Below are 16,316 nucleotides of genomic sequence, written 5' to 3'. Positions count from 1 at the left end.
ATAAGCACTTTATATCTGTTATCTCATTTGAATTATCAGCAGCCCCTAATAATTTTTTTTTTAAGTGAGGCAATTGGGGTTAAGTGACTTGCCCAGGGTCACACAGCTAGTAAGTGTTAAGTGTCTGAGGTCAAATTTGAACTCAGGTCCTCCTGACTCCAGGGCCAGTGCTCTATCCACTGCGCGACCTAGCTGCCCCCACTATTTTTTTTTTAATATCTTTTTTTTTTTTTTGGTGAGGCAATTGGGGTTAAGTGACTTGCCCAGGGTCACACAGCTAGTAAGTGTCAAGGGTCTGAGGCCAGATTTGAACTCGGGTCCTCCTGAATCCAGGGCTGGTGCTCTATCCACTTCGCCACCTAGCTGCCCCTTCCCCCCCCCAACTATTTTTTGAATGAATGAATAGAGTATCTGAGAGAAAGTGTGGCAGAGTGGATCAAGAGTCCATCTCAGGGGTGGCTAGGTGGTGTAGTGGATAAAGCACTAGCCCTGGATTCAGGAGCTCCTGAGTTCAAATCCAGCCTCGGACACTTGACACTTAGTAGCTGTGTGACCTTGGGCAAGTCACTTAACTCCCATTGCCCCATCAAAAAAAAAAAAAAAGAAAAAAAGAAGGAAAGCATAAAGTTGGGGCAGCTAGGTGGCACAGTGGATAGATCACCGGCCCTGGAGTCAGAAGTACCTGAGTTCAAATCCGGCCTCAGACACTTAACACTTATTAGCTGTGTGACCCTGGGCAAGTCACTTAACCCCAATTGCCTCACTAAAAAAAAAAAAAATTAAAAAGAGTCCATCTCAAAGACAGAATTATCTGGGTTCAAGTTTTACCTCTGATAGATCCTGGCTATGTGATTCCCAGAAAGTTACTTGACCTCTAAGTGCCCCAGGCAATCCTCCAAGACCATGAATTGCAGAAGTAGCCATAGAGGGGGATCACACAGGTTCATAAATCTGGAACTGGAAAAAGCCTCAGAGGTCATGTAGTCCAACTTGGTACAGTGGAATTGGACACTGGAACCAGTCAGAGGACCTGGCTTCAAAGACTGATAGGACCTTGGCAGAGCTGGGCCTTAGTTCAGGCCCTCATCACCTCTCACCTACATTATTTCGACAGCTTTCTGATTGGTGTCTCTCACTCAAGCCCTTCACCACTCCAGTCCATTCCACACCCTGCTGTCAAAGTAATTTTCCTTAAATATATATCTGACTGAAAGACTCCCCTGCTCAACTAGGCCTGGCATAATGTAGTCCTTGGTTGGCTTTTTTTGTTTTGTTTGTTTGTTTGTTTTTGCAGGCAATGGGGGTTAAGTGACTTGCCCAGGGTCACACAGCCAGTAAGTGTCAAGTGTCTGAGGCAGTATTTGAACTCAGGTACTCCTGAGTTCAGGGCCGGTGCTTTAACCACTGCGCCATCTAGCGTCCCCCTCGGTTGGCTTTTAAAGCCCTCAACCACTGGGCCCCAACCTGCCTTTCCAGCTTCAGTGGACATTATTCCCCTTCTAGAAGTCCATCATTTGGTCAAGCTGGCCTCTTTCCTTCACCCACAACACCCCTATCTACTATCCTTGCCTGGAGTAGACTGTATGTATTTGTCTCCTTTGTTTTCATTTGTATTGGTCAACTTTATACATTTATGCCATATGCGTTTTGTCTCCTCCTAGAACAGGAGTTCATGTTAGTAGGGATTGTTTTATCCTTTGCACTTGTACCCCTACCACCTAACACAGTGCCTGGCACGGTACTTAATAAATACTCGTTGGTTGATTATCTGACACTTATTAGCTGTCACTTAAACTCCCTGGGTCTCAGTTTCTTATTTTGTAAAAATCCCTTCTGCCTCTAGATCAATGAGACCTCATTTTACAGATGAGGAAATGGAGGCCTGATGAGGTTAACACTTGCCCAAGGGGAGGGAGGCTCTGAAGGATAAAGATCTGAGCTTTATGCCATACCCTCTCTCCTCAGCTTCCTAGCGTGTACTTGCTCCCTTGTGTGACCTCCTTGGGCATCAGTTTCCTGATGTGCAAATGAGGGAACTGGATTAGATGTTTTCTAAGGTTCTTTCCAGCTTTAAATTCTATGTTCCCAAGCTTCTCTATTTGGAGTTAAAACAAGGATACTTTCTCTGGCCTCAGAGTTTTCTACATTGCAATACTTTCTAAATGTCCTTGATCATTGAATAGCAACATGAGACATGCTCCTTCCTGAACTGACTTGGCCCTTGAGTTGGCTTGGTTCCCTAGGTTTAGAAATGTTGTGTATTCAGTCCTAATTACCTTTCCCCATCTGCAGCTGCCACCATAAGTGGCTGCCCTGGTCTGATATTTAATCCTCTTTTCCTTCTACTCTTTACTCATTGTAACAAAAGTTGATTTTTTTTGGTAGACTGCCAACCAATTAGAATTTTTTCTTTCTTTCCCTCCCTCTCTTCCTCCCTCCTCCCATCCTTCCTTCCTTCCTTCTTTCCTTTTTTCCTTTCTTTTTTCCTTGTCAACCAGTCAAGAACAATGCATAATTGAAGTTATTTTTTTACAAGAAAAAAGAAATATAAAAGTTTTTAAATAACCAAAGTAAGATACTAGAAATTTTCATACCTCCCCACTCCTCAATTTAAATAAGAGAAATATTAACTTTTTTAAAAAAAGCTATTCTATCTAGCTGTGGCTCCCTATTTCTAGCTTGACCCATTGTGATTCTCCCTAGGCTGGTATATTCTCCTTTATATGTACGAGCATGCTGATAAATGTTTAACTACTAGTTCTTCCCATGCTACACTTTTTAAGTTTGATCTGTATTGTTGACATTACTCATTGTAACAAAAGTTGATTTTTTTTGTAGACTGCAAGCCAATTAGAATTTTCTCTTTTTTTTGCTCTTTTTATATAGAAATGATCATGTCTATGAAAGTCATTACTTAAAAAAAGAAAGAAAGAAAGAAAAAAAAGCAAAGAAACACTGCTCGGCTTGTCAGGGTCCCCCTCTGGTCCTTATCTTGCTCTTTGCTTTTTTTCTTTCTTTCTTTCTTTTTTTTTAAGTAATGACTTTCATAGACATGATCATTTCTATATAAAAAGAGCAAAAAAAAGAGAATCATAGAGCATAGATTTTAGGACCAGAAGAGACCTTGGTGAATTGTATATGAAACTACAAATCCCTTGTTTTTAAAATGCACAATGAATTTAACACAGTAATTCCAAGATACCTACTATGTTTTTGAAGTAGGGCTATGAAGAAAAAAAAATGAAAATCTCTGCTCTTAAGGAGCTTACATTTCATCTTGTATTTGCTAAATATGTATACATGTTGTATACCCTGGGAGAATATAACTTTCTTGAGGGCAGGGACTAGGAGGTGGATGTCATCTCAGTGCCTAGGACAAGGGTGTTTAATGAATATTTCTTACTGATAATCTGTCATGTTTGCACAAGGGATTACATCCATCCTTCTCATCTCTTACTTGCTCTTATGACTTATTAAGATATGTCTATTCACTCCATCTAATCAACTGCCCTGGCCCTAGTTAAATGACACACACAGTAGGGTTATTCTATGCCTCTGTCTTCGAAGACTAGTATAAGCTAGTCCAAGTGCAAACAAGCTGAACCTTCTGGGTTGAAGAGTTAGTCCTTCTCTTTGTTCTTGACGTCTTCTCCCTTATTGCCAATGTCTGTTTCTAGTGACACATATTAATGCTTAAAATTGTCATTGCTGAGGGGCAGCTAGGTGGCGCAGTGGATGGAGCACCGGCCCTGGAGTCAGGAGTACCTGAGTTCAGGTCCAGCCTCAGACACTTGACACTTGCTAGCTGTGTGACCCTGGGCAGGTCACTTGACCCCAATTGCCTCACTAAAAAAAAAAAAAAAATTGTCATTGCTGCTGCTGTTGCTGCTGATTTTAAAAATTATCTATTTATTTTTGCAAGCAGTTATCTCTTCCTCTTACAGTCCCCACCCCATCAAACAATTAATCAACAAAATAAAATGCTCATAGTGAATACACATAGTCCAGCAAAAAAAACAAACAAAAAAACCCAGCTCCCTCTTTAGCCATGTCCAAAAACGGTATGTCTCATTCTGTGTTGCTGCTGACTTTGTTTAACCTCTCTTCTCTTATCTTCTTTGTGTTTATTTTATTTTTTTGTCTTTCTCTTTTCCTGTTTCTTCTATCATAGTTCTTGATCTTCCAATGTAGAAAGAAAGATGACCTTTTACAGGTATAAGGAATCTCTGATCAAAGGAGTTCTTGATCAATTTGTTCAGTTCCTCAGCCAACTTGATGAGATTATAGGGCATGTGCCTTTATTTGGAACCATCTGAGGCATATCACCTGAGACAGTGTGGGCATGGACGCTCATTCCTCACTTGGTGGCCAGTAACCTGGATTGCCTCCAAGATGATTAGTTGGCTGGGACTCAGTAGGGCAGACTCAGAGGAGCCAGCCCTGTCCTTGACCTACAAAAAAAAGCTTGTCTTTTTCTGTGCTTCTTTTGTTTTCTGTTATTTAGAAGACAGATTAGCATATAGCGGAGCAGACCTGAGTTCTGAAGCAGGAGTGGGGAGGGTGAGGAAACAGAAATCATATTGTCTCCTTCCTACTCCCCATCCTCCATGACCTGAAATGGCTATCTTGGAGCAGAAGCATATGGGAGTTGGATGTACTTGCATATGGCCTGAAAAGAGATCCTAAGAATGGACTTTCCCAATTCAAGAGATGTGGGTATTCAGGGTACTAAAAGATTTCTTATAGAGATATATGAAAGAAGCAAATAGGGACAGCTAGGTGGTGCAGTGGATAGAGCACCGGCCCTGGATTCAGGAGTACCTGAGTTCAAATCCGACCTCGGACACTTAATACTTACTAGCTGTGTGACCCTAGGCAAGTCGCTTAACCCCAATTGCCTCACTAAAAAAAAAAAGAAGAAGAAGAAGAAGCAAATATATGTGCCCACTCAACCCAGTGTGGGGAATCTAGCCTTGAAGATTGCCCTGTGGGTGACCTCAAGTTCCAGAGTTCCTAAGTTTGAGTATTTGGATAGTGGCCTTAAATAGAGAAAGTAGATTTTCTGTCTGGTGGTGATTCTTGGAGAGGGAAGATGATTGTTAATGTCACTCCTGCAACTGAAGGTACATTGGGGAGGGGCAAGAAATCTGGACCTTGCTGCCCTCTATGAATTCCCCAGAGAGTATAGTTCGGCAACTCTCAAAGTGTATTTACTTTTTATGAAGAGTCTAACTCAAACAGTGGTACTAAAAGGCTTGGGGATGATTGTGTAGGACTCTGAAGTAAAGAGAGATTCATTGGAATGTGAAAGGGTTGCCCAACAAGGACCCAAAGTTTAGTTCCCTTTTTGTAAAGCTAATGAGCTAGTTTAATGCTTTATGCATTTTTGGTGTCTTTCTGTGGGTTCCTGTGGGTTTCTTGTGTCTTGTATTTTCTGTTGTGTTAGTCTAAGTTTCTTGAGAGTAGGGATTTTTTCAGCCTTTGAATTTGTATCCCCTGCTCTTGGCACAATGCTTGCTCTATCATAGGTACTTATACTTGTTGATTGGTTGGTCATTGATTGATTAATTGATTGAAATAAATTATTTTGATTTCCTGCTTATATGCATTGTTATACTGAATACTTTTATGGGAGCTGGGTTCCTGTTAACACACATTTTGGGGAAATTTAGGTGTGAGTCAAACAGTTATTATAGTAGATTTTCTTATTGTCCTGTCAGGTGGGCTATGAACCAATATAAAAAATGATCACCCTGGGGTCATTACCCCAAATCTTATCTAATAGATATCATCAAGCAATTAAGCCATAAGAGTTGGTCAACCAGTCAATTATAGTGCATCCATCATGATTTGCTCTCCTCCACACCTCCTCCTTCTTTGAAATTGACTATATCTTTTATTTTTTTGCCTTTCATCTTAAAAAAAAATTTTTTTTTTTGGTGGGACAATGGGGGTTAAGTGACTTGCCCAAGGTCACATAGCTAGTAAGTGTCTAGTGTTTGAGACCGGATTTGAACTCAGGTACTCCTGAATCCAGGGCCAGTGCTTTATCCACTGAGCCACCTAGCTGCCCCTGCCTTTCATCTTTTAAAAACATTTTAATAGTATTTTATTTTTCCCCAATTATATGTCAAGACAATTTTCAGCATTCATTTTTTTTTTTTTTTGGTGAGGCAATTGGGGTTAAGTGACTTGCCTAGGGTCACACAGCTAGTAATTGCTAAGTGTCTGAGGCTGGATTTGAACTCAGGTCCTCCTGAATCCAGGGCCAGTGCTCTATCAACTGCGCCACCTAGCGGCCCCTCAGCATTCATTTTTACAAGATATTTGAGTTCCAAATTTTTCTCCCTCTCTCCCCTCCCCTCTTCCTCAAATGGTAGGCAATTTGATATAGGCTATACATGTGCAATTATGTAAAACATATTTCCATATTAGTCACAGTTGTGAAAGAAGAAATGGATCAAAAGAAAACAAAACACGAGAAAAATAAAGTAAAAAAAGTATGCTTTGATCTGCATTCAGAGTCAATGGCTGTGGAGAGCATTTTCCTTCCTGAGTCCCTTGTGCATTTGTCTTGGATCACTGTGTTGCTGTTGCTCTCCTTATCTGTCTGCATTGTTACTTCTTATTTTTGTGATAGATGGTGGTGTGGAGATCACTGCATCAAAGTCTGGAGTCTTTCTGGACACTTGAAGTTCTGGAAGACTAGTTTCAGGAGAGTCAGTTTTTACTGTAGTCAAAAGAAAACCTGCTTTTTTTGTTTTGTTTTGTTTTTTGTTTTTACTCCTGATTTCCTTTTGTTGTTGAACACCTCAATTATGGAAGCAGATCATTTTCCAAACTTTGAAACACAAAATTACTCAAAATGCATGAATATTTCATTTTATCAGATCTGTAAGTTCAATACACCATAAACATTGCAACATATGACAAAATTACAAAGGAAGTAGGAACGACAAAGGAAACCTAGGCTAAAAGATGTACTCAAAGAAGTGTACAATCAGAAAGAGGACTGACTGGCTGTGTAAAAGTAAGGCATTTGTTGATAGCACCAGTGTTCCATTGGTATCTTCATGATGTCAGAAAGAGCATGTTGGTTGGACTCCTTGTTGGGAACTTATGGCAGTGGACATAGAAAAGGGTTGTAACAGGATCATAGATTCACAGCTGCAAGGAACCAATCTCCTCATTTTATAGATGAGGATACTGAGACCCCTAACACATATTTGCTGGTTGATCATGAATAGGTGTCTTACTCACTTAACGTCCCCTAGGGAAGACTAATCTGTATTGAAGGAGGAACTTTTTATACTCAGAGTTCTTCTGACTAATGAAGTCATAGGTCTGGATCTAAAAAGGTGAGAAAAAGAATGAAAAAGATAGTATAAGGTGGGTAGTTGCAGTAACAAAAAAGATGCATGTAGATTTTTCATTTGGACAGCTGGCTAATGTGTCAGGTAGGAAAGATTTGGTTTGTTACTCCTATGCATGGCAGGGTTTATAGCCTTTGCCATGAGACTTCATTTAAAATCTGCTGGGTTTCGATTTATACAAAAAGACACACTCACATCTGCTATTGATGGGAATCTCTCTAGGGAATTTCCTCTGCCTAAATGGGAAAATCCCTTGCAGTGACAAGATATTGCTATGCTGTTAAAATCACAGGGGCTGCCATTTGTTAATACTTGACCTCTTTCTTTCTTGGTATTAAACTATGTTGACAGGACAGCAGTTCAGGAAAATTATAATATAAATATTGACTGTTATGTGAGTAGGTAGGACATATTAGCTTTTTCTTCACCCTCCTTAATCAATAGCAAACATTTCTTGAGTACCTACTGTGTGCAGAACCGTATGCTCCAGAACAGTCTTAAATGCAATGAAAGGGATGTTCATTGTAGAGCTTAGCCTTGTTTTCCATTGACCTTCACTGGAACACATGTACGAGAAGAGATGAAATCTGCCATTTCATAGGTATCATTTTAATAAACTGTGACCCAAGCTCCCCAGGTCAGGAATTTAATTCAGACACAGGTAAATTTAATTTCTTCTCTTTTTCATGGCCTGATGATCAGATTAAAAAAAAAAAAAAGGCCTTCACTATCCTTCAAATTCAAGAGGAGAATCATTTTCATCCTTTGGCTGGCGATAGGATGGAAATTTCTGAAGAGCTAGGCCTGGTTTTGTTGAGGGGCTCATATGTTGATTTAGCTTGGTTAAAGTTTCAAGGACTTTGGCTTATTTTCCTCTGCTAGCTTTTTTTTTCTTTTAGTCTAGTCACTTTTTAAAAATTAATGTGCTCCTGGTTAAGAAACTTGGTCTTGGGCAGCTAGGTGGAGCAATGGATAGAGCACCAGCCCTGGAGTTAGGAGGACCTGAGTTCAAATTCGACCTCAGACACTTGACACTGTGTGACCTTGGGCATGTGATAAAATAATGGGATTTAGCAGATACTCAAAGACCCACCTGGAGATTAATCTAAACTGATTGTATCAAGTGAGAGTGATTGACTGCTGATTAGTCTACTTCAAAATTAACTAGATTGTAATCACACCTGGCTATCCTTTAAGAAGGTATTGTTCTCAGAAACTAGACTGTGAACTCTCACAGTAGCTAGGATTAAGGAACTTGCAAATTATGTCTTTGACTCAGGTGAGGAAGGTCCAGATCACCCTAAACAGAGCACTCTGGCACCCGGCTATTCCTAGTCAGCCATGTGAACACCGAGGGGAGATTTATGATCTAATATCCAATTTTAAATCTCACAGGCAAGTCACTTAACCCTCATTGCCCAACCAAAAAACAATAGACAAACAAAAAAAGAAACCGTGGTCTCATAATTCCAATATTATGATGCTATCAAAGTACTTATTAATATATTTTTATTCTATTTCCTAAATTATTAGATAAAACTTATGGAATGGTAGTTGGAAGAAAGGGAAGCATACCTTAAAAGAAGCTTAAGACTATTCTATTTCTATGTTAAATTCTGGCCCTTTCTCTCTTTTTTTTTTTTTTTTAGTGAGGCAATTGGGGTTAAGTGACTTGCCCAGGGTCACACAGCTAGTAAGTGTTAAGTGTCTGAGGCCAGATTTGAACTCAGGTACTCCTGACTCCAGGGCTGGTGCTCTATCCACTGCGCCACCTAGCTGCCCCTCTCTTTTCTTTTACATTAAAAATATCTCTTTGTTTCAGTCCTCTGTCTCTGAGCTACATAAGAAAAGTGAAGTCAGGGAGGTAGAGATGCTAGGCATAAGGAGTTACTTATTCTGTGGGGGAAAAAAAGCATTAGATTTGAAGTTCAGAGAGCCTGGGTTCAAATTTTATCACTGCTACTTACTCTCATGAGACCTTGAACCAGTCCCTTAATTTCTCTGGGAATTAGTTTCCTCATCTCTAAAAATGGGGGTGGGGCAGCAATGACCTATGGTGCAATTGAAAGGATGCAGGATTTGAAGTGAAGGACCTCTCTCCATCTCCATCTCCTTCTCCCCAGCTTCCTTTTTAAAATTTTTTATTTTTTTAATCATAAAAGTACTTAATGGGCCAGCTAGGTGGTACAGTGGATAGAGCACTGGCTCTGGATTCAGGAGGACCTGAGTTCAAATCTGGCCTCAGACCCTTGACACTTACTAGCTGTGTGACCCTAGGCAAGTCACTTAACTCCAATTGCCTCATCAAAAAAAAAAAGAAAGAAAGAAAGAAAGAAAGAAAAAGAAAAAAAGAGAAAAAGTACTTCATTATTTTCTAGTTTTATGTAAAAATAGTTATCAACATTTGTTTTCATAAGATTTTTAGTTCCAAATTTTTCTCCCACCCTCCCCAAGACATAAAGCAGTCTGATATAGGCTATATATGCAATCACATTAAACACATTTCTGCATTAGTCATGTTGTGAAAGAAGAATCAGAGCAAGAGAGGAAAATGTCAAGATTAAAAAAAAAACAAATAAATAGAAACAGTGTGGTTCAATCTGCATTCAGAATCTATAGTTCTTTTTTTCTGAATGTGGAGAATATTTTCCATCATGAGTTCTTTGGAATTGTCTTGGGTCATTGCACTGCTGAGTAGAGCCAAGTCTATCACAGTTGATCCTCACACACAATGTTGCTGTTGCTGTGTACAATATTCTCCTGGTTCTGTTCACTTCACTCAACATCAGTCCACTTACGTCTTTCTAGGTTTTTCTGAACTCTGCCTGTTCATCATTTCTTACAGCACCATAGCATTCCATTACATTCATATACCACAACTTGTTCAGCCATTCTCCAATTGATGGGCATTCCCTCAATTTCTAATTCTTGGCTACCACAAAAAGAGCTGCTATAAATATTTTTGTACGTGTGGGTCCTTTTCCCTTTTCTATGATCTCTTTTGGGTACAGACCCAGCAGTGGTATTACTGGGTCAAAGGGTATGCACAGTCCCATAGTCCTTTGGTCATAGTTCCAAATTGCTCCCCAGAATGGTTGGATCAGTTCACAACTCCACCAACAATGCATTAGTGTTCCAATTTTTCCACAGCTTCTCCAACATTTATTATTTTCCTTTTTTTCATATTAGCCAAACTGATAAATGTAAGGTGGTACCTCAGAGTTGTTTTAATTTACATTTCTCTAATCAATAGTGATTTGGAGCATTTTTTCATATGGCAATAGATATCTATGATTTCTTCATCTGAAAACTGCCTATTCATATCCTTTGACCATTTCGCAATATCTCCCCAGCTTCCTGAAGCTTTTCTCTCTCTTTAGGTCAATTCAGCCCTCCTATTAAAGCACACTCCCTCACACAAAATGATTGTTTATGAGAGAGAGAGGTATTATTGCTATCACCCTCCATTGTGTTTACCTGACTTTTTGCAGACACTCTGGCTTTGGACATGTTGTTCCTGTATCTCGTCACTGGAAAAACTTTACTGTCTTTCTGCATAATTTCTATGCTGCTTTTTGTGCTCATTATTGGTAATTTATTGCAACCCATTTATGTCCAGCGCCCTTTGAGTTACCTATAATTTAAATTCCTTCAAGATTGTGGTGTTCCAAGATTTGTAGCCATATAACATTACTGGAAGAACACACTGATACTCTAGTGCATCTTTGATCTCAGTAATGTAGGTACTTCCTCTAACAATACAGATCACAAAAACTTATCAGTGTCAACTCATCTTGTATAACTCTCATCTATGTTGTCCCATAAATCCTTAACAGAGTGATCACTCAATTCTGGGGGCCTTTTTGTAGTTCTCTTGAAATTTTGTGGAAAATAATAGTGTATACAGGCTATCCACTATTGCCACATTAATGACCCACATTCTTTTCCAGGCAAATGTTGGAAAAATATTAGTGTTAAAAAGATAGGCTTCTGTTTCAGGTTGAAGCTTGGGTTGTTGAAAGCATTCGCAATTTCCCAAATGTAAGCTAACCTGCTCTCTTCTTTCTATTCAATGCTAAGGGTAGCTCATTGGCCATCTATAAGACATGAGAAATATACATTAAAACTATATTGAGGGGGCAGCTAGGTGGTGCAGTGGATAGAGCACCGGCCCTGGATTCAGGAGTACCTGAGTTCAAATCCGGCCTCAGACACTTTACACACTTAATAGCTGTGTGACTCTGGGCAAGTCACTTAACCTCAATTGCCTCACCAAAAACAAAAACAAAAACAAAACTATATTGAGGGGGCAGCTAGGTGGCACAGTGGATAGAGCACTGGCCCTGGAGTCAGGAGGACCTGAGTTCAAATCCAGCCTCAGATACTTAACACTTAACTAGCTGTGTGACCCTGGGCAAGTCACTTAACCCCAATTGCCTCACTTAAAAAAAACAAAAACAAAAAAACAAAAAACTATATTGAAAAGGCAGGCAGAAATCCTCTAGGATAAGATTAGGTTTTTCCTTTTTTATCTCTATGTCTGGGTAGAGATCAAAGTCTTTTGTTATAGATATCTATTTAATTTAGGATTAGCTATTCTTTGACACTTTTAAGACCCTCTCTGGCTCACTGCAAATGAATTTGAGCCAGAACTAAAGTTAAGCTAAGGAGGTAAGGTCAGTTTTCTCTACTCAGATAGCATTATTTCTTTCCATTATTATACATATCTGTCAGATACAAAGTTCTATTGCTTTGGTGTTATATTTTGCCCAGTGGAAAAAAAAACCCCTCAGTCTTATTATGTTCTTTCCCATTCCAACCCCAATAAAGAATTTGAAGTCCCAGCAAATTACCTGGGTCTACATAAACATCTGTGAGCATGTGTGAGATTTAAAAATTGGATATACGAGCATTAAACTCCCCCTTTAACTTTTCCCTTATATATCTCCCAGACCACTAAGAAAAAGAAGCCTCTGAGCTTTAATCAGTGAGGGATTAGTTTTTATTGTTTGGGAATTAATTAGATAAGAAAAAGGTGATACCAATTAGGGAAATAGGAAAGTAGAAATATAAATGAATTATCTTAGATCTAAGCTTAGTCTATATTCTTTTATAAAACTCACCGAATCTCAAACTGCCTTCTAGGCCTAGAACCAGCACTGAGCACCAGACAAGTGCACTGCCACCACTAAGCTGAGAAGCCAGAAAGAGACCGAACTTCCATTCCACCCTCAGTTTTAAGTTGGCGTCCCAGAAGTTCATCACAGTCTCCACCCCAAAAGGGAGGTCCTTTAAAAGCCGCTTCGGTAGCATGTGCTCAACTCTCAAATGATTCAGCTAAAACTTCCGTTTTTTTACCACACATGCAACATAAATTTATTATTATTTTTTAAAATTTTTTTTGTGGAGCAATGAGGGTTAAGTGACTTGCCCAGGGTTACACAGCTAGTAAGTGTCCAGTGTCTGAGGCTAGATTTGAACTCAGGTCCTCCTGAATCCAGGGCCGTTGCTTTATCTACTGGGCCACCTAGCTGCCCCCACATGCAACATAAACTAATAGATTCCATTTAACTACATTGTATAATGCACAAGTAGGTATGCATACATGGCATTTATACCAGAATGTTATGTGGCTAACATTAGTGCATATGATGAATATAATTCACAGCTTATAAACAGCAACATTTATGACAACATGGGTTATTAAGCTAAGGACACAAAACATGTAGTATTACATTATAGAGCTGCATTAAGTGATGTAGTACATAAATTGCATGCATATACATCTAATCTTTTCCATAGCAATAGGGTATGAATAACATTGCACAAAAACATATATAACCCCAATACAGAGTAACCATTTTAAAGCATTTGCAACACATAATAGCATACCTGAGGTGGCAGCCACTCTCTAAGGACTCAAAACCTGAGTGCAAGCACAAGTTAGAGCAGTAATCCACAGGGAATTTTACACACACACAGAGCATGTGTTACTTGCTCTATGGCAATCAGCATCATGTGCTCATATGGGTAACCACTTCTTCTATTTCTCCTAACTATCATGTATGTGATTGATTCATTGGTGATTGATGGGCTAAATTATCTCTAAGGTCCCTTCCAGTATTCAAATTCTATCATTTTAAGACAAACTTTGCTTTATGTACAGTGTAACGATTGGAATGACGCCACCTGCTGGATACTTACTGTAGAAGAGTTCTGCCCATGAAGCGAAGGTCTTTGAGGGCAAGACCAGGAGTCAGGAAGTGACACAGGCTAGTGGGAGGAGGAAGGAAGAGACTGGCGCTCAGTCTCGCGCTCTCTTTCCTCTGGACTCTGGTGGAGAGCGGAGCTAGAAATGTGCTCTCCCTTTAATAGATAGGAATCTAGGCCTTTCTCTCTCTCTTTACCAAATTCTTATTCTCCTTAATAAACGCTTAAAAGTCTAACTCTTGCTAAAGCTTATAATTTTATTGGCGACCACTCATTAAATATTTTAGACAGTTTAGCTAGAATTTTAGCCCTTAACAACAGTTTTACCTAAAGTCATCCTTGAGGCATGGTGATGTCTTGGATAACTGGCAGAGCTGGACAATCTTGTCCAAAGAGCTCAGGTAAATTTCCATAATGTCAAGACACCAGGCATAATAGCAAATCTCTGTAGATTCTTCCTTACCCTGGAAATGACAAAAGGGCATGTTACATCATGGGCCACAAGGCCTAAAGCTTCCTCGTCCTGTTTATGGCATCTGAACAAAGGCAATACTGAATTTAGGAACAGGTTAAAGTTTCTTTGCTTGTTGTTATGAATAAGGGTTACTTGAATTGACTTTTAGGGAGGTTATTCCACCTTTTTTCTGGACTGTTTTGGGTTAAAAATAACCACCAATTTCCCAAGGTGCCCAGATATCATTGCCAGAACTATTAAAGACAAAATAATATTCATGAACAGATAGACACTACAAAGGCCTTAGACAATTTTTATCAAACTGTAATTATTTAAAGAGAAGTTGAGTGTTGTATTACCCAAGGCAGAATGATACTTGATACTATAATTATAGGGGTAGAGCCAAATTGACCAAGAAAAAGCAAGAGTTCACATAGATCTCCCAAATTTCCCTCCAAAAAACTTTACATAATTCCTGAAAACAAATTCTGGCACAGCAGAACCCACAAAAGAACAGGATAAAACAGCTTTCAAGCCTGACAATTTAGAAGGTCAGCAGGAAAGGTTTGTCTCATCAGGGTGACAGTGGAGCACAGTTTAGCTCAGGTAATACCAGGCAAGATAGCAACAGGCCTTGGGGGGTAACTTGAATCAGCAGCAGTGACTTCAGAAGCTCTTAGCCCACAGATAGTAAAGAGGTTGGACAACTGGTCACAAGGAAATTACAGGGCTGTCTTTGTTGGCATTCGGTTCAGGACTCTGTTGCATTACCCATAGGTAGATCTGGGTTACAGAACTGGGTGACAGTCTAGGGTGAAGAGGAACATTAGCACACCAGGGGATCAGGAACCCTGGTCACAGTTCCAGGGCAGAAAAAAAGTGCTTGTGATTGCTTACAGGCCAGAGCACAGGTCAGAAGTGTGGTAAACACACTTCTCCTTAGATCATACCATCTTAGGAACTAAACATTTATGGACCCCTAGAACTAGTTCTGAAAACAGCTGCACAAAAAACCTGAAGCTTAGAAGAGTGCTTGCTCCCTCCACACGGGGAGCAGAGCCTACTTTAACATAGAGTTAAAAGTTAAGAAATAGGCTAGGAAAGCTAGCAAACAGCAATAACAACAACAACAAAAACCTTACCATAGAAAGTTACTATGTTGACAAGGAAAATCAAAACACAAACTCAGAAGAAGGCAACAAAGTCAAAATTACTACATCCAAAGCCTCCAAGAAAAATGTGAGTTGGTCTCAGGTCCAAAAATAATTGCTGGAAGAGCTCAAAAAAGGATTATAAAAATCAAAATAGAGAGATAGAGGAAAAATTGGGAAAAGAAATGAGAGTGATGCAAGAAAACAAAGAAAAAAGAGTCAACAGCTTGTCAAAGGAGGCACAAAAAACACTGAAAATAAAAGAATTTCTTAAAAGCAGAGTTAGAGGGGCAGCTAGGTGGCGCAGTGGATAGAGCACTGCCCCTGGATTCAGGAGGACCTGAGTTCAAATCTAGCCTCAGACACTTGATACTTATTAGCTGTGTGACCCTGGGCAAGTCACTTAACCCCAATTGCCTCACCAAAAAAAAAAAACCAAAAAGAAAAGAAAAAAAAAAAACAGAGTTAGCCAAATGGAAAAAGATAATAAAAAATTAATTGAAGAGAACTCCTTAAAAAGTAGAATTGGCCACATGGAAAAAGATGTGCAAAAGTTCGCTGAAGAAAAGAATTCCTTAAAAATTAGGATTCCCCAAGTGGAAGCTATACATTAGATATCAAGAAACAATAAAACAAAGTCAAAGGAATTTTAAAAAATAGAAGAAAGTGTGGAATATCTCTTTGGAAAAGCAAATGACTAGAAAATAGAGGAGAGATCATTTAAGAATTATTGGACAACCTGAAAGCCATGATAAATAAATGAGCCTAGGCATAATTTTCCAAGAAATTATTAAGGAAAACTTCCCTGATATTCTAGAACCAGAGGGTAAAATAGAAATGGAAATAATCTACTAATCAATTCCTGAAAAAAATTCCCAAAGGAAAATTCTTAGGAATATTATAACCAAATTCCAGAGCTCCCAGATCAAGGAGAAAATATTGCAAGCAGCCAGAAGAAAACAATTCAAGTATTGTAAAGCCACAGTCAGGATAACACAAGATTTAGTAGCTTCTACATTAAAGGAACAGAGGGCTTGTAATATAACATTCCAGAGGGGGCAGCTAGGCGGCGCAGTGAATAAAGCATCAGCCCTGGATTCAGGAGGACCTGAGTTCAAATCTGGCCTC

The sequence above is a fragment of the Dromiciops gliroides genome, chromosome 1 (genome assembly GCF_019393635.1).
Source record: "Dromiciops gliroides isolate mDroGli1 chromosome 1, mDroGli1.pri, whole genome shotgun sequence".
In the NCBI taxonomy this organism is placed as follows: domain Eukaryota; kingdom Metazoa; phylum Chordata; class Mammalia; order Microbiotheria; family Microbiotheriidae; genus Dromiciops; species Dromiciops gliroides.
This window is presented reverse-complemented; position numbering follows the sequence as displayed.